At 43.6% G+C, this 25466-nt stretch overlaps 1 long non-coding RNA gene across 1 annotated transcript in view; it reads right to left on the minus strand.

The window, feature by feature from the left end:
- LOC306813872 overlaps positions 1-25466 on the minus strand; it is a 59256-nt gene continuing 33790 nt past the window's right edge. The window contains exon 4 of the long non-coding RNA XR_013777054.1: positions 1-136. This is a non-coding gene — a long non-coding RNA (uncharacterized lncRNA). The remainder of the gene's footprint in view (positions 137-25466) is intronic.

Here is a 25466-nt window from a genome sequence, read left to right on the forward strand (position 1 = left end):
CAGTTTTTATCTGGGTAGGAAAGGCTTGGCTCCTCCCCTGGCTAGAGCATCTCCCAGTGGGATGATGGAATTTTATCAGTCATGCACTGGGACTCAATGGCCATGAACAGGAGATATCTCCTGGAGGGAGGATGGGCTGTGGGAAGATAAAGATGATTGCCCCAGCTGGTTTAAAGCTGGCCCATTAGCAGATAATATGAGCCAGGAGATAAAGATCAGTGCCACACCCAGTTTTAAACAATGGCCCATTAACAGGAGATATCTCCCACAGAGATAAGAATTGCTGCCACACCCAGTTTTAAACAATGGCCCATTAACAGGAGATATCTCCCACAGTGATAAGAATTGCTGCCACACCCAGTTTTTAACAATGGCCCATTAACAGGAGATATCTCCCACAGAGATCAGGGTCACTGCCTCACCATTTAACAGATGAATTCACATTTCTGGCCACATCCTGCATTGCAACCCAAGACATGTAGTTAAATAAAAATGTGTGTTTTCACATGGTGAAGGGTTTTAAATTTGAGGTTTTTATAATATATTAATGAGACAAGATGAAGGATTTTGGGTGGCGATTTTTTCAGTGCTCTTCTCTTTTCTTCATGGTTTCAGTAATTTCTGGTTGGACAGTTAGTGCTGCACTGAGGGTCACAGGAATTTAATTATTGGGTTAAAAGTATAAATAATATAGGTATTAATTCTCTATTGGACTGTTCAGCTCTTTGTAGCAGCTGGATTCATCTCCATTTTGCTCACTTTTAGCTGGTAGCTGGAAGTGTTACTGAACTTTCTGTACTTTAATTTAATAAACAACCAAGCCCTAACATGGAAAACCCGTTTCCTCTGTGTGTTTTTTAATTTTGGCTCTGAGTGAAGACAGAAGAAATTTCAAATAAACCATTAATTAAGTGGTGTAGAAAAATTCCAAACAAACCTGGGTTAGTGGATCACTCTGCAAAACCCTAAAACTTATTTTGGATCTGTGGCCAAGCCCAACCCAGCCCTCCACATCCCAAAAAAATCCTTGGGATGCATCAGAGCAGTGTCCCTTACCCCTGGAGCTGCCAAAGAAATGGGAAATCCCTTGAAGGGAGGTTTGATGTGGCAGCTTGAAGCTGATAAACCATTGATTTCTTCTCCTTTTTTTTTGGGGGATGGAGGAGATTGTCAGCCCAGGGACACAATGGCAAGGCAGGGATGATAACAGCACAGGATCCTGGCTGGGGTGTCCAGACAAAAAAACAAGCTTCAATTTCTCTTCCCAGACAGATAAAAAACCCCTTATCTGGCTTTTTCTGCAATCAATGAGAGGCTTCAGCTACTGGCAGGGCAGCAACAGCTTTATCACAGCAGCCACCCGTGGGGAGTTTTGGGGAGAGCCCATGAATTCATACAAACCCCCCCAAAAAAATTTACACCAAGCTTGATAAATACCTAAAAGCCACGAAAATCCATGTGGCTGTCCTCAAAAATCCACACAAAGCCATAGAAACACCTTGAAAAACCCAAATAAAACATCTCAAAACACATACAAACCTTCATGAGTGCATATAAACCACCAAAATCCCATATAAACTCACAAAACCCCACCTAAACTCCCTTAAAAACACATAAACCCTCATGAATTTGCACAACCCCCTAAATTTCCACATAAACCCACAGAATTCTACACAAATCCCTAAAATCCCACACAAACCCCCTCAAAACCCACAACCCCCCCCCCAAAAAAACCTCAAAACCCACACAAACAATCATGAATTCAAACAAACACCCAAAAAAATCCAACACAAACCCCAAAAATTCCACATAAAACCCCAAAATTCCGCATAAACCCCCAGAACTCTACACAAATCCCACATAAACCCCACAAAAACCTCCTCAAAACCCACAAAAACCCCCTAAAATTCTACATAAACCCACAAAATCCCACACAAACCCTCATGAATTTACACAAACACCCAAAAAACCCACACAAACCCCCAAAATTCACACAAACCCCCAAAATTCACACAAATTTCCCCCAAAAAAGATCACCCAGGGTTGCCCTCAAATATTTCACTGCTGGATTTTTATCTCCCCCAAACACCTGGAACCCCAAATCCAGCAGGAATTCCTCTGGGAGGAATGAAAAACAAATCCCAAGAGCATCAAGTCTCAATTTGGGGATGTTTTTTCTGGTGGAAATCTTCAGTCAGAATCATTTTTTATTGCTGCAAACAACAAAATTTCCACTGGATCCTCCCCCAAAAAATTGGGATTCTTAAATCAGGTGATGCTGGTGATGCTCAAGTTTTGGTCCCAGACAACCTGAGCTGGTTTTTGCTGCTTTGTGCTTCCATTTCCAGCAGAAAATTTGGGAATGTCAGATATTCCTTGGTTGCAACATTTGAAGAATTTTTAGGTTTTTTTTTTTTAAGCTGTGCCAAGCCATGAAACAATTCCCAGAGTTTTAAACACACACAAATATATATACACTAATATATTTATTAAAAAAGGAAGGAATCCTTGCAAATCTCACTGGTTGCAGGTACTGAAACTGTCATTAAAAATCTGGAAAAGCTTAGACAGGTTGAAGTAATAAAAAATTCCAGCTTTAGGTGGGAAGGGATTTTAAAATTCATCCATGGCAGGGACATTTCTACTGTCCCAGGCTGCTCAAATTTCTGGTTTTTGGGCATTTCCAGGAATCCAGGGGCAGCCACAATTTATCTTACCTGTCTCAGCATCTTCTGAGTGAAGAATTTCTTCCAATTATCCAATCTAAACCTGTTTTTTGTCATTCTGAATCCATTCCCCTCGTCCTGGCAGTGAATTTAGGATAAAATTAAATTCCAAACACAACAGGAACCACATCAGCCTTAAGGTTTTGTGGAATGATCATTCCCACAAAACTGGGGTTGCTAAAACCTGCCCAGAGCTGAGATTTGAGCATCCTTTATATGAAATCTCAACCCCACAAACATTTATTTCCAAATCTCACTTTTTTCCCTGAGACAGCCTGGAAAAAAAACTAAAAAAATAAATTAGAAAAACCTTCAAAAAGTTCAACTGAAAGTACTACAGAACCTTTTTGGGTGGGAGCAGCTGAAAATAGAGCTGCCTGCACATTGCCACCCCCCTGGCTCGTGTTTCCAGAGCCATCTCCAGCTCTTGGGTTTGTATTTTTAGCCCAGCAAACCCCACTCCCATCTCCAGGAACTGGGGGAATTTTGTCCAGAATGGACACAAATCCATCCATACCTCCTGAAATTCCTGCTGGGAGTTTTTCCCTAGACCCAACCAGCCTTAAGGGATTTTTCACAGCAGGGAAATACCCCTTAAATAAATTAAAAAAAAAAAAAATCTGGGATGGTTGGAAAGCCATTCCCTGGTTTGGGTTGGATGCAGATCAGGGCAGATTTATTTTCAGATTTTCAGATTTTCAGATTTTCAGCAGTGCCCCGGGGCTCCCAGGTAAGTGGCAGCCCTGGCAGTGTCACCCTTGTTGTCACTTCATCATCCTGCTGCAATCTGCTTTTCTGCTATATTTTTCCCTGTTTATAATTAGCCCGCTGGGTTTGCTGTTCTCCTGGTTTTTCTTTATCTGGTTCCTGACAGTTTTGGAGATGGCTCCATCTTCAATCTATTCTTTAAGAAGAGAAATTCTTCTCCTTTTGAAGCTCAGCACTCCGGGGAGAGTGCCAGGAGACTCTGAGAGAAAGGGACAATTAGGTGGCAGCAAACATTTAATTATCAAATGGATTGGTGCTTCACAGGCAGGATCATTAAAAAAAAAAAAAATCAAAAATCAGATGTGAGGAGCATTTTAGAGCTCACCCAAAGGAGTTGTGAATGAGGCAGGAGTTTCCAGCTCGATTTTTTCACACCTGAAGGGAGCAGATTCCACACCTGCCTTGGGGTTGATCCTGCCTGGAAATCCTCCAGATCCCACTGGTCAGGATCCTGATCTTTTTTTGGGGTTGCTCAAACTAATTTTTCTTCATTAGAGGTCTTGTCCTGGTGGTTGAGTAGTGGAAAAGATATTTGGGATTGTAAAGAATCCCAAAAAAATAAAAAAAACCCTGAGGTATTCCAGGAAAACAGAGGAAAAAAAACTCCCTGCAGCTCCTTTTCATCCCAGGATCTCTTCGAGGTCTTTTCCAACCTAAAAAAAAAATCCATATTTCTTTTTTCTATTTTTTTTTTTAGGATATTTCAGCAGCAAGAAGAGGGTCCACAGCATCACCCTGTCCCTTTCCAGGTTACAAACCCTGAGCTTGCAATTCCATTAAGAATTTCCAGGAAAATCAGGAATCTTTGCCACCACAAAAAGATTTTTTTGCCACTCTCCACCCTCAGTTCTGCCCCTCCAAACTCCCCCAGCACTGCACCAGAACCAGGCCAGCTCTGGGAAATAGGAAAAAAAATAAAAATAAAATTTGATTAAAGCAGAGCAGCTTCCTAATGCAATTTCCCAAACATTTTGTGGTTCATCTGGGAATTTCTCTTCTTGCAGGGAACAGCTCATGGCCAGGACAGAGGGACACACTGTCAATATTTGGATTATTCTTTGTAATATTGCATTTCTATTTGAATTTTCCTAGTAAAAAACTCTTATTCTTGATTCCCATATTTTTACCTATGAGCTCCTTAATTTCACTTTTTTTTTTTTTCCCCATTATCAACCTGCTGAAGGAGCAGCAGGGCCATGAAGAAAGGTCAGGTCTGGAATAATTTTGGGGTTTTTTTAGTGGAGAAGAGACTCAGAGGAGATTTTTTGGGGCTTTCAGCTTCTTCTGTGTCACCATTACATCACCCAGGGAACACCTGGAGATGTTCCAGGGGAGTTTATTTTGGATTTTAATGAAATTTTCTTCCCCCAGAGTGTTCAGACACTGCCCAGGTTCCCCAAGGAATGAGCACAAACCTGAGAATCCAGAGCTCCAGGTGGATTTTGTCACCAGGAATTTTTAGGAATTTCTCCAGCTCAGAATATTCTCTAATTTCAATATTTGGCCTCCACATTTCCAAACCTCCCCAAATTATTCACTTGAGAAACAACCCAAACACCAACCCTGCTCTCAAATCTGAATTTTTTTCAGCCCAAATTGAGCTTTGAAGATTTCAAATTACTCCTGCTGCTGTAATTTCTCCCCCTTTTTTAATTTTTTTTAAATTTTTTTATTCTTTCTGCATTTCCCAGAGAGCCAAACCCTTTGGAGACAGAGCAAACCTTGCTCATGGCTGGAGAAAGACATTAATTCCACTTACAGGATGGAATTGGCAGCAGAGCAACTGAATTTTTATTTTTTTATTTTTTTTTTCTTCCCCATCCAGCTCTAAAGTGCTCTCAAAGTGATCTAATTTATCACTGCAGCAACCACTCAAAAATCTCCCCCAGCTCGTGGGGAGATGATTCCAGATGGATCCAAATTTTTGGGTGATCATATTTGTGTTTTAAACCCACACAGGAGGAGGGAAAAACAGCATCAAATTGGATTTTTCCTGGTGGGAAAGGATTTGAAATTAATATTTTGGGGGAGATCCCTGCAGAGGATCTGGGTGGGGGTTGGGTGGACATTAAGAGTTTTTTCCCAGCTCAATAATTAATAATTCCATGGTTTTTGTGGGTTTTTTTTGGGATCCATGAGATGCTCATAATGGATTTTTGATGCTGTGGGTTTGGGTAGTGAGGAGTCTGTGGGGTTGTGAGAGGTGAAATTTTATTTTGTTTTTATTTTTTTTCTGCCTCTTTCCTTGAAGAAATGGATGGCACAGGTGGTCAGAGCAGGGAAATCCATCTAAACACACATGAACCCCCAAAAATTACATTAACACGCACAAAAAACCCCAAAATCCCACACAAAACCCACAAAAAAACACAAAAATCCCACAAAAACCCACAAAAATCCCACATAAACAACCCCAAAATCCCCAAAACCCCCAAAATCCCACACAAAACCCACAAAATCCCAAAAACCCACAAAATCCCACACAAAACCCCAAAATCCCACATTAACATCCCATAAATCCATATAAACTTATAGAACCTCCTCATATATATAATAATATATAAAATATTAATTATAATAATATTTATATAATATAAATCTATACTATCTATATATAATTCTATATATAATAATACATATATAATATAATTCAGTACAATCTATATAATATAATTCTGTACTATCTATATAATTCTATACTATCTATATAATGTAACTCTATTAATATTTATATAATATAATTCTGCACTATCTATATAATATAATTCTATTAATATTATATAATACTATTTATATAATATAATCCTATGCTAAAGGCATTTTATCAGCCTGTGTTTTTCCTGAAGAAAACTATATTTTAAAAACCATTTCAAAACCACAAATCCACTCTAATATTTGCAAAAAACTTATGTATAATATGTATTTATAATATGTATTTATAATATGTATTTATAATATATATTTATAATATGTATTTATAATATGTAATCTTAACATGTATTTATATGTAATTTTAACGTGTATTTATAATATGTATTTACAATATATATTTATAACATGCATTTATAAGATGTAATTTTAATTTTATGTCCAAATTCTATTTATAGCTCCTTTAATAGGAAGGTTTTAACCTTTTTATTTATTTTAATTTTCAGAATGAAATTAAGAATGAAATTAAGAATGCAACCCCCCTCCCTCTAAATTATAATAATTTTGAAATTAAGAGGATTAAGAATGAAATTAAGAATGCAATCCCCCTTCCTCTAAATTATAATAATTTTGAAATTAAGAGGCTCTCAGACAAAGATATGGGAATTAGGAATAACAGTTATTTACTAGAAAAATTAAAATATAAAAACAGCACCAGTCAGGAATTTTATTTTTTTTCACATTTGGTTCTTTCAACCTTTGCAAGGCCTGGGTCAGAACTTTGCATTTCCACCCCATGAGCTCCCAGAGGCATTTATTTACTTTTTATTTACTTTATTTAATTTATTTACAAATGGAAGCAGCTGGGCTGTTCCTGCTCAAACTCCAAAAAAAAAAAAAATTTGTTTTGTTTTGGTTTTTTTTTTTGGTCGTTTTTCTGGGGTTATTTTGTTGTTTTTGTGGGTTTTTTTTTTTTTGTTTTTTGGGGTTTTTTTGTTGCAGATCCCAGCAGCTGGGAAGGAGCTGCCAACCCCCCAAAAAAATCCAAGCACAAACCCAACCTGATGCCTTTAAAACCCAAAAAAAAAAAAAAAAAAAAAGGGAGCTGAGGAATGTGGAAAGGTTTGGATGGAGATACAGGAGCTGGTTGCCATGGAGATGGGCTCGTTTAACCCAATCAGGGTCAGGCAACCCTTTGTGATGGAGATAATTTAATTAAAGATTTGGAAAATGAGGAAATAAAAGGGCCAAGATCTCACTTTGGGGTGGTGTCACCGGTCTGGTGTCAGATTTAGGGGAGAATATTGAGATGTGACCACCCAAAAATCCACAAGCAACCCCTGGAGAGGAAGGAATTGGTGTGGAAGGCTCAGAAAATAATAAAAAAAATGAGATTTTAGGGGAGGGGGTGATGCCCAGTGCCTCTCATCCTTCAAGCTCTGGGTGAATTCTTGCTCCTGGAACCACTGGGAAATTTTTTTATCATCCCCCCTGAATTGGAAATGTGGATAAAGCAAAGCTGGCAAGGTAATTATTCCTGGCTGTCAAACATTTCTCTGGGTTTGCTGGCTTCAGACATCCCAGAGTGATAAATCCCTTTTGTGTTTGCAGCAGCCTTGGATTGGCTCCAGGAAAAAGGTGAAAAATTTTGAATTAACCTGCACCTGCTCACAGATTTCACCTGAGGCCAGGTGAGAAGCAGGGCATCAGCTCAGGGCCAAAAATCAGAGGGGAAAAATGCAAATCCCTGGCACAGAGAGCTGCTGGCACCCAAAAACTGCTGGGATTTTTTTTTTGGGACAGCTTCACCTGTTCCTTTAGGGATTGTTGGGAGCCTGTTCTGATGGATCAGCTCCTCCTGGCACAGGTGTGACACAGGTGTGGAACCCACTCCCCTGGATCATCCTCTCCCAAATCCAGGTGTGTAATTCCCATCCCAGGGGTTATTTCTGCCATTTCCTCCCCTGGATCATCCAAATCCAGATGTGCAACACCCATCCCAAGGATTATTTTTGCCATTCCTTCCCCTGGATCATCCTCTCCCAAATCCAGGTGTGTAATTCCCATCCCAGGGGTTATTTCTGTAATTTCCTCCCCTGAATTTTCCTCTCCCAAATCCAGATGTGCAACCCCCATTCCAGGGATTATTTCTGCCATTTCCTTGATCTTCCTCTCCCAAATCCAGGTGTGTAATTCCCATCCCAGGGGTTATTTCTGTCATTTCCTCCCCTGGATCATCCAAATCCAGATGTGCAACCCCCATTCCAGGGATTATTTCTGCCATTTCCTTGATCTTCCTCTCCCAAATCCAGGTGTGCAATTCTCATTCCAAGGATTATTTCTGTCATTCCCTCCCCTGGATCATCCAGATCCAGATGTGCAACACCCATCCCAAGGATTATTTTTGCTATTCCCTCCCTTGAATTTTCCTCTCCCAAATCCAGGTGTATAAATTCCATTCAGTGATTATTTTTGCCATTTTTTCCCCTGGATAATCCTCACCTAAATCCAGGTGTATAAACTCCATTCAGTGATTATTTTTGCCATTTTTTCCCCTGGATAATCCTCACCTAAATCCAGGTGTATAAACTCCATTCAGTGATTATTTTTGCTGTTTTTTCTCCTGGATCATCCTCTCCCAAATCCAGGTGTGCAATCCCCATCCCAGGGATTATTTCTGCCATTTCTTCCCCTGGATCATCCTCTCCCAAATCCAGGTGTATAAACCCCATTCAGGGATTATTTCTGCTGTTTTTCTCCCTGGATCATCCTTTCCCTTCTCCAGGTGTGGAACCCCCATCCCAGGAATTATTTCTGTCATTTCTTCCCCTGGATCATCCTCTCCCAAATCCAAGACACCATCCCATTAATTCCCATTCCCATTCCCATTCCCATTCCCATTAATTCCCATTCCCATTCCCATTCATTCCCATTCATTCCCATTCCCATTCCTATTCCCATTCCCATTCCCATTAATTCCCATTAATTCCCATTAATTCCCATTCCCATTCCTCTGCTCTGTTGCTCAGCACCCTTTTCTGTGAGATCCTTCTCAGCATTTTTTTTCCTTCCTTTCCTCATTTGTTTTTTTTTTCCTGTTTAAACAATAAATAAATCTCTTTCCCTCTGCTGATTCTTGTCCAAATTCATTCACTGGCCCTCTGCCTCTCTCTCCTGAATGACTCCATGGGAGTCCTTGAGTCTCAGCATTATTATATTTTATTTATACAGCACAATAAAGGTACTTTGGCACTTTCCAACATACATCAACCAGCAAGGTCCATTTTCTGATGAGTGCACAGTTTGATTCAGATAAAAACACTGTTTATAAAATGCTACAGTCCCCTGGCTGAACTGTGCTGGTCCTCAACCCCTAAAATTTAAGAAATTCCCACCTGGAGAGGAGAATTTAATTTGGTCAGGTCCAGGTGCTGCCTGTTGCAGGTGGGGTGGATCTTCATCCTCTGGGAGAAAATATTTTTTAAAAAGAGAAGAAGGGATTGTGCAGAATCATTTGTGACCAGAAGAGTGAGAGAAAACAGTTCAGGTACTGAGGGCAGGGGGAGCCAAAAATCAGGAATAAATTTAAACTTGGCAGGAGGGAGGGGTGGGGAAATGGTGTTTTTAAAACTTGGGTTTAGTTCTCATTACCTGACTCTGATCTCACTGGTAATAAATTCAATTAACTCAATTAATTTCCCAACTCCAGCCAGTTTTACCCGTGCTGGGAATTGCTGAGTGAGCCCTCCCTGCCTTGATTTTGGTGCATTTCCCCTCCTCTGCCCAGGTGAGAGGAAACCAACTCCTTTTTGGAAACACTCCAAGAATATCTCCTGATAAAGGAAAATACAAATAACCAGGTGTCAGCATCTGCCAAGTTTTCCCAACCTGCCTCCTCCAGGCACAGCCAGACTGATCCAAGCAAATAAAGGTGAGTAAACTCCAGGATCAGATAAACAAACAAGAAATTTGGTGCCTGGAGATGTTTGTGCTTCCCACAGGAGCCAAAGTTTTGCTTCCTTCAGAGGGGAAATCTCTGCCCAGGGCATGGGGAGAGTTTAAACTGGTCTGACCTGGCAGGGCTCAGGTGCCACCAGGAATCAGTGGTGGCATTCCCAGGGTTGTCCCCAAGGGCAGGAATCAGTGGTGACACTGCCAGGGTTGTCCCCAGGGCCAGGAATCAGTGGTGACATTCCCAGGGTTGTGTCCTGGTTGTCCCCAGGGCCATCAGTCAGTGGTGACATTCCTGGTGTCCCCTGGCTGTCCCCAAGGTCAGGAATCAGTGGTGGCACTCCCAGGGTTGTACCCAGGGCCACAAATCAGTGGTGGCATTCCTGGGGTTGTGTCCTGGCTGTCCCCAAGGCCAAGAATTAGTGGTGACATTCCTGGTGTCCTCCTGGTGGCCTCAAGGCCAGGAATCAGTGGTGACACTGCCAGGGTTGTCCCCAGGGCCAGGAATCAGTGGTGACACTCCCAGGGTTGTGTCCTGGTTGTCCCCAGGGTCAGGAATCAGTGGTGACATCCCTGGTGTCCCTCTGTCTGTCCCCAGGGTTGTGTCCTGGCTGTCCCCAGGGCCATCAGTCAATGGTGACATCCCTGGTGTCCCCTGGCTGTCCCCAGGGCCACAAATCAGTGGTGACACTCCCAGGGTTGTGTCCTGGGTGCCCCCAGGGTCAGGAATCAGTGGTGACATCCCTGGTGTCCCTCTGTCTGTCCCCAGGGTTGTGTCCTGGCTGTGCCCAAGGCCATCAGTCAGTGGTGACATTCCTGGCTGTCCCCAGGGTTGTGTCCTGGCTGTCCCCAAAGCCAGAAATCAATAGTGACATTCCTGGGGTTGTGTCCTGTCTGTCCCCAAGGCCACAAATCAGTTATGACATTCCTGGTGCTCTCCTGTCTGTCCCCAGGGCTGTGTCTTGGGTGTCCCAAGGCCAAGAACCAGTGGTGGCACTCCCAAGGCTGTCCCCAGGGTCAGGAATCAGTGGTGACATCCCTGGTGTCCCCCTGACTGTCCCCAAGGCCAGCAGCCAGTGAAGCTCAGGTGGAGATGGAGGTGGCTGGATAAATTAAAAAAAAAAAATAACCAATTTTCAAATCTTTGTCCAGCTCTGAGACATTTATGGAGGGGCTGGAATGTGTCCAGGAAAGGGGAAAGGGCTGGAAAATTCCTGAGAGAAATGGGAAAAGGATGGAAAATTCCTGAATGAAATGGGGAAAGGGCTGGAAAATTCCTGAGTGAAATGGGAAAGGGGCTGGAAAATTCCTGAGTGAAATGGGAAAAGGGCTGGAAAATTCCTGAGAGAAATGGGAAAAGGAGACTCAGGGGGAATTTCTGGTTCTGCACAATTCCCTGCCAGGAGGGGACAGCCCCAGGTCAGGATCTGCTCCCAAAAACAGGGACAGGAGGAGAAGAAAGATTTTAATGGGATATTAGGAAAAATTTCTTCCTGGAAAGGGGGTTCAGGGCTTGGAACTGCCCAGGGGGGGTTTTGGATCCTCATCCCTGGCACTGGATAATCCCGGAGGGTTTTTTCCAACCTCAATAATTCCAGGATTCTGTTCTATAAATTTCTCTTCCCATCCTGACTCCTCACTGGAGAAAATATTTTATCATGGCTGTGATGAGGGAAATTGAAAATTCTGAGCAGGAATATCAGTTCCAGTTCCTGCCTTTCCTCTGCTGAGGTTTCCATGGGGGAGTGAAGCTGTGCCAGCCCTGCCATCCCCTCTATTCCTAAATAAATCCATAATCCCCTTTAATTCTTGCAGACAAAAAGATGCTCTGAGCTGTCCCTCACTAAAGGCTGCCCAAAAGAAGATGATGGCAAATGGATGCAGGCACAATTTGGCCAAAAAAAATTGGGAATTTCCCAAAAGTGGGATGATTTTTTTTTTGTCCTTTAAGCTTTGGGTTTAGAAGTTATCAGTGACAAGTTGGTCCAGAGGGAAATCAGAGCTGCAAGAGGATTCCCAGTGAGGCACAGACACCCCAAAAACCATCCCTGCCCAAAATTTCCTGGAGCTCGGACATCCCTATGTTGTGCAAAAGGAAGTTTACTCCTTTTTTTTTTTTTTTAGGTTTGAAAAGGTTTAATAAAAGACAAGAAGAGATAAATAGGAAAGCAAAAAGTTTGTAATGGCTGGGGGTGGGAAGGGAAAGGAATTTTCAGGGAATTTTTAGGGATGAGAAAAGAGAAGAGAGAAGAGAAGAGAAGAGAAGAGAAGAGAAGAGAAGAGAAGAGAAGAGAAGAGAAGAGAAGAGAAGAGAAGAGAAGAGAAGAGAAGAGAAGAGAAGAGAAGAGAAGAGAAGAGAAGAAAAGAGAAGAGAAAGGAAGAGAAGAGAGGAGAAAGGAAGAGAGAAGAGAGAAAAGAGAAAGAAGAAGAGAGAAGAGAGAAGAGAGAAGAGAGAAGAGAGAAGAGAGAAGAGAGAAGAGGAGAGAGAGAAGAGAGAAGAGAGAAGAGAGAAGAGAGAAGAGAGAAGAGAGAAGAGAGAAGAGAGAAGAAAGAAGAAAAGAAAAGAAAAGAAAAGAAAAGAAAAGAAAAGAAAAGAAAAGAAAAGAAAAGAAAAGAAAAGGACTTTGAGGAAAACTTTTCATAACCTTTCAGCAAAACCTCCTGGATTTCAAATTCAATTTGGACAGAACCTCACCCCAGCCAGGAGAAGGAGCAGAGTTCCACCCTGAGGGGTTTTTTTGGGTTTTTATCCACCCAGAGGTTTTTTTACCACACTCCAGCTGGAGAAACTCCCCTGTAAGGTTTTTTTTTTTTATTTTACAGCCAGCCTGCAGTTCCCTGATGTGCCTGTAATGAGCCCCATGGATGTATAATTTAGGATCTGTTTAATCTCACTGCCTGTGGAATAAAAAATTCAACGTTTCTGTTCATCTGGGCCTTTTTTTTTCTTTTCCCTTTTAAATATCCTCATTTTAGTTGTTTCCCAGGCTGCCCACGTGGTTGAGCCAGTCTGGGGTGGGAATGGGGAATAACTGATGGGGCAGAGCTCCCAACCTTTGCTGCAGCACCCTGTGAATCCTTTTTTTTTAATTTTTTTTTCCCTTTCTCTGGGTGTTTTGTTTGCCTCCAGCCCTTGATGGATGGGGCACAGACTTAATGAGGTCGTGTTTTCCCACCAGCTCCATTTGGAGCCATTTAATGCTCAGCTCAGAGCAGGAGATTGAGTTAAAGGCTGTTTAAGAGTCCGTGATGCAGAGGAGAATTCTGCCCAATTTTCACTCTTTTCTCTATTTGTTAATGAGCTGCTCCAGGGGGAAGGTGAAGCCCAGAGATGGTTTTTTTTGGGGGGTGGGGGTGGATTGGGTGCCCATGGATGAGTTTGGGATGCTCTGATATTATCACAGAACAGGAATTCCTCCTGCACAAGGGGACCCAGTCTGGAATTTTCTGCTGTAACCCCCGAGGGTTTTTCTGTGGCTTTCCTGGGAAAGCAGCAAAGGAAATGATCCCTGCAGGGCCAGGGGCACAGCCTGGGCCCTTCCCTGGCTCACCCTCCCCTGCTCCCTCCCCATTCCCATTCCCATTCCCACCCCCATCCCCATCCCCATTCCTACCCCCATTCTGTCCCATTCACATTCCCATTATTCCCATTATTCCCATTATTCCCATTGTTCCCATTGTTCCCATCCTAAATTCCCCATTCCCATTATTCCCATTATTCCTGTTATTCCCATTATTCCCATTCTTCCTGTTCCCATCCTCATTCCACTATTCCCACTATCCCCATTATTCCCACTATCCCCGTTCTTCCCATTATTCCCATTATCCCCACTATTCTCATTATTCCCACTATTCCAATTATCCTCATTATCCCCATTCCCACTATTCTCATTATTCCAATCATCCCCATTATCCCCACTATTCCTATTATCCCCACTATCCCCACTATTCCCATTATCCCCATTACCATTGTTCACACTATTCCCATTATCCCCATTATCCCCATTATTCCCACTATTCCCATTATCCCAATTATTCCCACTATTCCCATTATCCCCACTATTCCCATTATCCCCACTATCCCCACTATTCCCATTTATCCCCATTATCCCCATTATCCCCACTATTCCCACTATTCCCATTATTCCCACTATTCCCATTATTCCCACTATCCCCACTATTCCCATTATCCCCTTATCCCCACTATTCCCATTTATCCCCATTATCCCCACTATTCCCATTATCCCCATTATCCCCACTATTCCCATTATTCCCACTATCCCCTTATTCCCATTATCCCCACTATCCCCACTATCCCCTTATTCCCATTATCCCCATTATCCCCACTATTCCCACTATTCCCACTATCCCCATTCCCCTGCCCTGCAGTCTCTCTCCCCTCCTTGTCCCTTGTCCCCATCCCAGTCCCCCCTGAGGAGCAGCCAGACCCTCCCCAGGTTCCCTCTCTCCACCATCACCCATTTATTATCCTTTCCCCTCTCCTCCCTCCCCCAGGCCTGGCTGTCCCTGGACAGGAGGGATGATGTCCTTGTCCCTGACAGGTGACAATAAAAAGCTCTGGAATCTGAGAGAATCTATCTGAGCTCCAGCAGCAGCAGCTGAGCCATGGCAGGAGAGGGGATGGGAGTGGGGTGTGCCTGTTGGGGACAGGGATGGGACAGGGAGGGGACAGGGATGGGAGTGGGGTGTGCCTGCTGGGGACAGGGACAGGACAGGGGTTCCCATTCCCATTCCACTTTCCCCATTCCCATTCTTCCCATTCTTCCCATTCTTCCCATTCCACTTTCTCCATTCCCATTATTCCCATATTTCCCACTATTCCCATTCCCCTTTCCCTTTCCTCATCCCCATTATTCCCATTATTCTCATTATTCCTATTCCCATTCTCATCCCCAATCTCATTATTTCCATTATTCCCAGTCCCATTCCCCTTTCCCCATCACCACTCCCATTATTCCCATTCCTATTATTCCCATTATTCCCATAATTCCCATTCCCAGTGCCATTCCCCTTTCCCCATCACCACTCCCATTATTCCCATTCCTATTATTCCCATTATTCCCACTATTCCCATTTTCCCCATTATTCCCATTCCCATTATTCCCATTATTCCCATTCCCATTCTCCATCCCCATTATTCCCATTTCTATTATTCCCATTATTCCCATTCTTCCCATTCCTATTATTCCCATTATTCCATTATTTCCATTATTCCCATTCTCATCCCCATTCCCTTTCCTATTATTCCCATTATTCCCATTCCTATTATTCCCATTATTCCCATTCCTATTATTCCCATTATTCCCATTATTCCCACTATTCCCATTCCTATTATTCCCATTATTCCCATTATTCCATTATTCCCATTCTCCCATCGGTGTGGGGTGCAGAGGGATTTTTTCCCCCTCACTCCTGCAAAGCCTCACTCCAAACTCCACCTCCAAAATCCCCTTTCCCATCAGGAACATCCAGGATTTTGGCCCCTCATTCCCAGCCCCTGATCACTCAGCAGGGAAACTGCAACAGAGTGAGGAGAATTCCCGGGATTCTCCTATTTGTACTCCAGGGAACAACCCCAAAAACCCCAAACATCCCATTTTTCCACCTCCCATCAGTGACAAGCAGATCCACTCACTTCCACCCCGAAATTCCTGCCAGGAATTCCCCGGAACTCTGCGATTCAATGTGAGAACACTTCATTAGCACCACTGATGGAGCATCAGCTGCTCCCAAATCGCGGGAAAAACTCCAAAAAAGAATCGTTCTCCTCACTGAGGAAACCAATCCAGCTCTTTGAGGAACACACCGGGATATCTCAGAGTACAAAATTCCGTATTTTCCTTTAATAACTTCCCTGTTTTCCAAACTTTGGGGGTATCGGGGTGTAACAAAAATCCCTGCCCTGTGTCTCAGGGAAATTCCCAAGGCTCAGGGTGGAATCTCTTGCAGGTTTAATGGTCCTTGCTGAATTTCTCCTCCCTGAGTGTGCCCAGCTGCTTTTGGTCTCCTCTCAGCCTGGCACAACCTCGCTGTCCTCAGCTGACCCCTCTGCCAAGGCAGCTCCTTCCTCCTGGTTGGTCACAAAACCAGGAAAATTTGGGAAATGAATCTCAGTCTCTCCTCCTGGGTGATTCCAGCCCGGGATATTCTAAATTTTTGTGGTGTCTCTGTTGATTTCATCCCAAATTTTGCCTTTTCTCCCAAGTGGCTGAGGAGAAGGTGTCACCCTGCAGGGAGAATTCCTGCCCATCCCAGAATTTCCCACCTTAGTCTTCACCCCTGGGGGCTCCAGGATTTGCCCAGGATGGGATTGAGCAGGGCTGGATGATTCCAGCCCGGGATATTCTGCAAATCTCTGATTTCATCCCAAATTTTGCCTTTTCTCTGGAGTGGCTGAGCCTGAGGAAAAGTGTCACCCTCAGGGAGAATTCCTGCCCATCCCAGCATTTCCCACCGTGTTCTTCAGTTTGTTTGAATAAAGGGAGAGGTCCCCTGGGATCTCTCAGATTTTTGGAGGACTCACCTCCCTTTTTATCCCAATTTTTTTCTCTCTTTTCCCCATTGGTACTTGAGAGTCACAGAATTCCCAAACACCTGAGATTCCCCTCTAATGTACAACCCTCCCTTTTAATTTTTAATTCTTATAGAACTAATAATTTCCCCATTGCTTCTTTCATCTTTCAATATCCTATTTAACTTATCAGCAAACCTACAGTTTATTTGTAAAGGAAAAAAAATTATTTTTTTTCCCCCCATTCATCAATCGGTGGAATCCATCCCATTGTTTCTTTTCTCTCTCATTGCTGGATTTATCTCCCAGCAGATCCACAAATCCTTCATTTCTCTCACTGGGATCAGATCCTGGGATCATCCTGACAGATCCACCAAGGGCTCCAGGCTCTGCCAGGAAATATTCCCAAGATGTGGGATCAGCACGAGGCCAAGGATGATTCCCTGAATTTGGCAATCCTGGATCTCTGATCTCACCAGTTCTTCTCTCCTCCATATCCAAACAAATTTCAGCCCCCACAGCCCTTGGGATCCCTGGAATGTCTCTTTGTGCTGGGAAACAACCCCCAAACAATCCCACAGGAGATTTTTTAACTCCTGAGTCCCCAATTTTCATGGCACCCCATGGCCAGGAGTTCCCCTAGCACTGTGAATCTTCCATTCCCTTCATCCCTTAGGGAGAAATTCCTGGCTGGGAGGGAGGTGAGGACCTGGCACAGGGTACCCAGAGGAGCTGTGGCTGCTCCTGGACCCCTGGAAATGCCCAAACCCAGGGATTGGAGCAGTTTGGGACAGGGGAAGGTGACCCTGCCCATGTCAGGATGATCCTTCAGTTCCTTCCAGCCCAAACCATTCCCGGATTCTACAATTCCATGATTCATTCCCAAATTGCTCAATTGAATATTTTTAAGGCATTTCACTTCCCCTTGGCTCAGGATCTCACTCTGTCCCTTAACTCCTTCCCTGTCCTTTCTGCCTCATTTCCTGGACTCTCTTCCCAGCCCATTTTGGGTGTAAAGACCCTTTATAAAGCTCCCACTCCCAGTTCTGCCCCTTCCCTTCCATCCCCACTCACCAGAGCTCTGTTCATTTCTCCTGGAATCTTTTCAGGCTCTGACAGGGGCTCATCCATCAGCAGACTTGGCAGCACTGCTGGGACTGTCAGTTCCCTGGAACCAGCAGCTGCAGAGGCACCAAACTCTTCCTGGAACTGGGGAGGAGCACTGGTGGTGTGGGGACAGCAGAGTGTCCAGGATGTGTCCAGGGTGAGGCACATCCAGCAGCAGCTCCATGGGATGTCCCAGCCTGGAGCTGGGAGTGGGGACACACACAGGACATGACCCCTCTGTGCCTCTCCTGGCTCCCAGCTCCAGCTGGAGGATCCCACAGAGTCCAGGGATCTCCTGTCCCAGGATCTCAGGTGCTGTCCCCACACCTGGCACTGTCCCCAAGCCTGGCACTGAGCCCCTGTGCTGGGAATTCAGTGCATCCAGGGGTGTTTTCCTGCTGGATGTCACCTGGTGTCACCCAGACATGTCCAGGGGTGTTCTCCAGCTTCCTGAGCAGGATTCCTGCCAGCAGCACCTGGAGCTCCTGCTCTCCCCATTCCCAATATCCAGGGAGGATTCAGCAGTGTCCCTGTAACACCAATCCCAGCACAATCCCAAATCCTGGAGCTCCTTCTCTCCCCATTCCCAATATCCAGCAGTGCCCCTTGTCACACCAATCCCACCATAATCCCAAATCCTGGGGCTCTCCCCATTCAAGGAATGTGCCAAATTTGGGGTCCAGCAGTGTCCCTTGTCAATCTGAGCATGATCCCAAATCCTGGAGCTCCTGCTCCCCCATTCCCAATATCCAGGGAGGATTCAGCAGTGTCCCTGTCACACCAATCCCACCACAGTCCCAAATCCTGGAGCTCCTTCTCCTCCCATTCCCAATATTCAGCAGTGTCTCTTGTGACACCAATCCCACCACAATCCCAAATCCTGGGGCTCTCCCCATTCTGGAAATGGGTCAAATTTGGGGTCCAGTAGTGTCCCTTGTCAATCTGAGCACAATCCCAAATCCTGGAGCTCCTTCTCCCCCAATTCCCAATATCCAGCAGTGTCCCTTGTGACACCAATCCCACCACAATCCCAAATCCTGGATCTCCTGCTGATGGCAAACCAGGAATTCTTTACCCTCATCTTCCCAGACTGGGATTTCCCCCAGCAGATCCTGAATCAGCCCAAACAGCCATGCAGGGGTTAACATCTCTGGAGTGATTACAGCAGGAATATCAGGAATTATCCCAGGATATATCCAAAACCTGAGCAGCATCCACAGGGAGGGATCCAGGGGATGGCACATCCCAGGCTTGGTGCTGATCCCAAGGATTTTTGCCCTGGAATGGGAATCCAGGAGGATTCAGAGATGAGGGAAGATGAGGAGAGGAGGAACCCTGGCTCTAAATCCACCAGAGAAGCAAAACCAAGGAGGGAGAAGCCCTGGTTAATCCAGAGCACAAACTAGCACAGGGGATAAATAAATATAAATTTTCCAGAAGCACAAGCTGGAAATTAATAGGATTTTAACCACCAGAGGAGCTGTTTGTGAAAACCTCAGGCCAGGCAAGAAACCCTCCAATTTCAGGATGGATTTGCACCATTTCTGGTTCATGGGAGGACAAGGACAGGAGGTTTTAATGGGCAGAAATCTGTGTGTACAAACATTAAAAACAGAGCAAACAGGAGGAGCTGGAATTCTTCATACAAAGCAAAATTCTGATTTAATTGGCATAACAGGCTCGTTGGGATAACTTCTGTCTGGAATATTAATATCTGGATGGATATTGTGTGGGAAGGGCAGGCAAGGAGAAAAAGGAGGATCTCAAGAGCAGAGGTGCACATTGAGCAGGGAGGAGATATTTAATGAGAATTAAAGAGGGAAAAAATGGGAATTGCTATAGCAGAGACACCAGGAATTGGGCTGGGAAGAGCTGTTTGAATAATTTAATTAAAAAAAAAATAGGGTTTGGTGGTAGCAAGGGATTTTATCCCTTCAGAAGGGCTTTGAAAGGGATCCTGGAAATCACTGTTGGTTTGGCTGGGGCTGCTCTGAGCAAAAAGTAAAATATACAAAAACCCAGAGGTAAAACAGACAAAAATCCCAAAAATAAAACAGAAAACCCCAAAGGAAAAACAGACAAAAATCCCAAAGGTAAAACACAAAACACCAAAGGTAAAACAGATAAAACCCCAAAGGAAAAAATCATCTTTACCTTTCCCATGATCCACCCTTCATCCAGGAGGTATCACCTGTTAATGGGCCATTGTTAAAAACTGGGTGTGGCAGCAATTCTTATCACTGTGGGAGATATCTCCTGTTAATGGGCCATTGTTTAAAACTGGGTGTGGCAGTGATCTTTATCTCCTGGCACATATTATCTGCTAATGGGCCAGCTTTAAACCAGCTGGGCAATCATCTTTATCTTCCCACAGCCCATCCTCCCTCCAGGAGATATCTCCTGTTCATGGCCAGTGAGTCCCAGTGCATGACTGATAAAATTCCATCATCCCACTGGGAGATGCTCCAGCCAGGGCAGGAGCCAAGCCTTTCCTACCCAGATAAAAATTTGTAATTCTGTATTTCTATTTTAATTTTCCTAGTAAAGAACTGTTATTCCTCATTCCCATATCATTGCCTAAGAGCTCCTTAATTTCAAAATTATAATAATTTGAAGGGAAGGGGGTTTACATTCTCCATTTCATTCTTAATTTCTGCCTTTTTTAGCAGACACCTGTCCTCCAAACCTGAACAACAAAGGTCTGGAGTGTCAGGATGAGGATGGAGGAGGAGAGACAGGGGACAGATGTCCTGGGACATCCAGGGGTGTCCCCATTGTCCCTCCCCTGTCCAGGGGGTCACACAGCTCAGCAGGGCTGGCTCACTGAGGATTTCCTTCCCCTGCCAGGTTTTCCCAGCCTGAAATGGTTTCACACCACAGAACAGCAGCTGGGAAGAGTTAAAGTGTCCCAGGAGGAGAAGGAGCTTTGATTCATTTCTGCATATTAAAAGTTTCTAATTACACTGAGCCTTGTCTGGGGGCTGGAGCAGATCCAGGGCTCTGCCTTTGTCCTTGGTGTGCTCAGCAACTCGGGGTTTGGACAGGACAGGACACCTGAGGGAACAAAATCCATTTCCAGGTGGAGGAGGGATGTTCCAGAGCTCAGCTGGAGCACCAGGAGCCCCCATTGTCCCAGGTGAGGACTGGGCTGTGATGTGTGAAATAATTAAACCTTGAGGTTAATGATGGTTAATGAAGGAGGTTTGCTCGTGGTGTCCCAGTCCCTGGTATCCCTATGGGAGCTGCAAGGATTGGGAATTTCCTCTTGGTTTATCCATTTATTTCCTGGGAAAAGTGGCTTTAATTTGTCCCTGTGTCCTGTAGGGCTGCCAGGTTGGCCCTTGTCATATTTCAGTATTCCTATATCCCAATATTTCAATAATCCAGTATTCCTGTATCCCAATATTTCAATAATCCTGTGCTCCTGTATCCCAACACTTCAATATTCCAGTGTCCCTGTATTCCAATATGTCCATATTCCAGTATTCCTATATCTCAATATTTCAATAATCTAGTGTTCCTATATCCAAATATTTCAATAATCCTGTGTTCCCCTATCCCAATATTTCATTAATCCAGTGTTCCTATATCCCAGTGTTTCAATATTCTTGTGTTCCTCTATTCCAATATTCCAATATTCCAGTATTCCTATATCCCAATATTTCAATATTCCAATGCTCCTGTATCCCAATATTTCAATAATCCAGTATTTCTCTATCCCAATATTTCAAGATTCTAATATTCCAATATTCCTGTATCCCAATATTCCAGTATTCCACTATCCCAATATTTCAATATTCCAGTATTCCACTATCCCAATATTTCAATAATCCAGTGCTCCTGTTCCCAATATTCTCTCCACACATTCCCTGGGTTAATCCAGCTTCATCCCAATCCCCCAGCAAGGGGAAGGAGCAATTCCCACCCTGGGAGAATGAGGATTTTTTTTTTTTTTTTATTCCTGCAGGTGATGCTCCTGCAGCCAGGATGGGCTCAGCAAACTCATCCAAAAATTAATCCAAGGAAAGGAGCCAAGTGTGGGAGTTGGAAAAAATCCCAGTCCCACACACACTCCTACAGATTTGTTGGGTTCAGCCAGGGACAAAATTTCAGGGAAATTCAGAGTGAGAAAATTCTCCCTGTGCTGAGTCTGGCTGGAGCAGGACAAGGATCCTGCTCGGGGGGGAACAGGGAGGAATTTGGGATGCTCAGAGCAGCTGATCCCAAAAAAAAAAAAAAAAAAAAAAAAAAAAGACTGACTCTCCTGAAGGATTTTATCCTCATAGAATCATGGGATATCCTCATAGAATCATGGAATATTTTCAGGATCATGGAATATCCTCGTAAAATCATGGAATACTCTGATAGAATCGTGAAATATCCTCGTAGAATTGTGGAATATCCTCATAAAATCATGGAATACTTTCATGGGATTGTGGAATGTCCTCATAGAATCATGAAATACACGTGTAGAATAGTGGAATACCCTCACAGAATATTCTCATAGAATTGTGGGATATCCTCTTAGAATCGTGGAATGTTAATTGTAAAAAACTGCGTGTGGCAGTGATTCTTATCTCCATGGTGATATCTCCTGCTAATGGGCCATCTTTAAACCAGATGGACAATCATCTTTATCTTTCCACAGCCCATCCTCCCTCCAAGAGATATCTCCTCTTAATGGGCCATTGTTAAAAACCAGCTGGGCAATCATTTTTATCTTTTCTGTTACTCACCCTTCATCCAGGAGCTATCACCTGTTAATGGGCCATTGTTAAAAACTGGGTGTGGCAGCAATTCTTATCACTGTGGGAGATATCTCCTGTTAATGGGCCATTGTTTAAAACTGGGTGTGGCAGTGATCTTTATCTCCTGGCACATATTATCTGCTAATTAGCCATTTTTAAACCAGCTGGGGCAATCATCTTTATCTTCTCACAGCCCATCCTCCCTCCAGGAGATATCTCCTGTTCATGGCCAGTGAGTCCCAGTGCATGACTGATAAAATTCCATCATCCCACTAGTTTCAACCATTCAGTTTTTCTGAAATTTTTACCTGGGCAGTCTCCCTTGTACCTGACAAGAAACAATCAGTGTCAGATTTTTAAGATTGATAACTGACTGAAATGTTTATATTAAAATAATATTTAATAAATAATATGTAACATTTCTATTAAAAATAATTTTTAAAAAGTTCCTCAACACTTTTTTTGGGTTTTAGGGTCCCTCAGCCCAGACAGGGGTGGAGCAGCTCCAGGAACCCTCCTGGGCTCTGTCCTCTCCTCACACCTCGGGATGGATTTGCCTCTAAAAATTGTCCTCATCAAAGGATTTTTTAACCTCTAAATGCAGCAGCAGGAAGGGAATGAGAACAAAACCTCGCTGGGAGCTGGGGAAGCTCAGCCTGGTCTCCCTGAGGGGTCACTCTGTCCTTCAGCCTCAGGCCAGCTCTTTATATTTTGCATTTTGTATTTATTTTGCATTTTGTACTTTTTTTGCATTTTGTATTTTGCTTTTTTTTTTTTTGTATTTTGTATTTTTTTTATGTTTTGTATTTTGCATTTTTCATTTTGTATTTAATACAGAATTCATACTCTCAACACAATGATTTCAAAATTAAACATAAAAATTAAATTTGAGCTTTAAAAATCGAGCTTATAGAGGAGTACTGGTTTTGATTACATATAAAGGAAATTTTGGCTCGAATTAAATTTCACAATTCAGATGATTCCTGCTCCCAGAGCCCCTCCTGCAGGAATCTCCATCCCCCTGGGATTTCCTGCTCCATCCCCACCCCTGCCCCACCAGCTGCTCCAGATGTTCCTCCCTGCAGCACATCTGTGCCAGAATCCTGACTCCAGACCTTCCCTTTAAATGGCAGAGCTGAGGATTTCTCTCATTTAGCTGCTCCCTTTAATTTCCTTTTAACCAGCTTCCTCTTTTTATGTCATTTCAAGACGTTTGCAAATTCCTGCTGCAGTCAACTTTTCTTGGCTCCTTCCCCTCCCAAGGATGTTGGATTTGAGTACATTAGACTCAGTGTATAAATATATATTTAAAAAAAAAAAAAAAAAAGCAGCATCTCTTTGATAGTGAAATATTGATCCAGGCTCTGTTTATTACCTGGAATAAATCAAAAGTTGCTTCTCCCTGTAAGGACTTTCCCCAGTTGTCATTTACAGTGTTTAAAAGTCATTTTCTGCCCCCACAGAAGCTCCTCCAGCCTCAAATTTCACCCAGTTGTTTAAGGCATCTTCCCCAGAATAACAAAAATCTCATTTTTGGAGCTGAGCACAGCGAGCCTGGATCTATAAAACATTGATGTTTCACGGATTAAACCAGTTTAACCAAGAATTTCACTTAGGACACACTCAGGGAATAACCAGGAGTTCCTGGGGCTGGAGTTACCTCTAAACAAGGAATTCTGAATTGAGCTCTGAAGTGTGAGAGTTACCAAGGAGAAACTTCTGCTGCACTTATATTTTTTTTTCTGTTAATTCTTCTGCCAGCTTTTCAAAGCCCATTTTCTTTTGGCCTGTTTTTTTTTTTTTTAATTTTTTTTTTCTCCATTTGTTTGTAGCTATTTCCATGCTCTGTTTTGACATCACATGTGCTTATATCAAATATACCATTAATTGGATGGATTTCACTCCTCTGCAAAATTGAGACACTTCAGGATCAATCCTTGCATTATTTTGGTGTTTTTACACCAAATATCCAGTGCTCAGTTTGGGGTGGGACCCCAGGGTGGGGTTGGAGCTGTCAAAGCTCTGTGATTTTTATCCCATCAGGAAAAAATCTGCACGACTCCCAAAAAAACAAATTTCCAGCCAGGATTTGGAGTGAGCTGATGGATGTCACAGAGTGGATTAGAAAAGTCCATTTGGATCTTGGCTTTCAGCCCTACATTGGGAAAAAAAATGGGAAAAAATTCCTTTGGGAATTCCAAATTGACCTCAGTGGGTTCAGGGGGTCACTCCAATGCTCAGGATTTTCTTCTCTGTCACCTGCTCTTCCAGACTCTGGATTTTTTTTTTTTTTTTTGGCATTTGGGTGCCATGGCTGGGTAATAACACTCTTAGCAATTCAGCAGTGGAAGGAGATAAAGGTTTTCTGATACTCCAAGCCCTCAAAGCATCACCTGAGCTCCAGAACTGTCCCACCACGTTGTCCCCTGCCACAGGGACATCAGATTTGGGGGTTGTAGCCAAGCAGGTTATTCCTGTAGCCACACAAGGCACTGCAGTGCCAAGTGTGAGGTCTGGGAGTCACAGAAATAAACGTGCTGGGAGGAAGGGAGGGAGGTGTGAAGGTTGTGTTGTCACATCATCCCTGCTGGATTTGGGGTTCTGCCAGCCAGGAGTGAGTCCTGCAGGGTGGGAATGGGTTCAAACCCCCAAAATGAGAGGAATTCCCCCAGCTCCTGACTCACAGCAACGTGACTACAGGGAGGAGTTACCAAACCTCAACAAGAAGCAAATCAAGGACAAGATATTTCTGTGCAGAATAATTCTGTAAAATCAGCTGGGCTGCGAGTTCAGGAGTTGGGTGAAAACAAAAATCCAGGCACGGGTTTGATGGGAAAGGAGGTACAAGGGTCAAACAAACACCAAAAAAACCTGGCTGGCAGCACCAATGAGATTCCAGGTGGAATCACGTTTTCTGTCCCTCCAGGGAAGTCCAAGCTCCCTGCTGAGATGGGAAAGATCAAAATGCCAGGAACTCTGACAATG

This window comes from Erithacus rubecula (genome assembly GCF_903797595.1).
Source record: "Erithacus rubecula genome assembly, chromosome: 33".
Lineage (NCBI taxonomy): Eukaryota > Metazoa > Chordata > Aves > Passeriformes > Muscicapidae > Erithacus > Erithacus rubecula.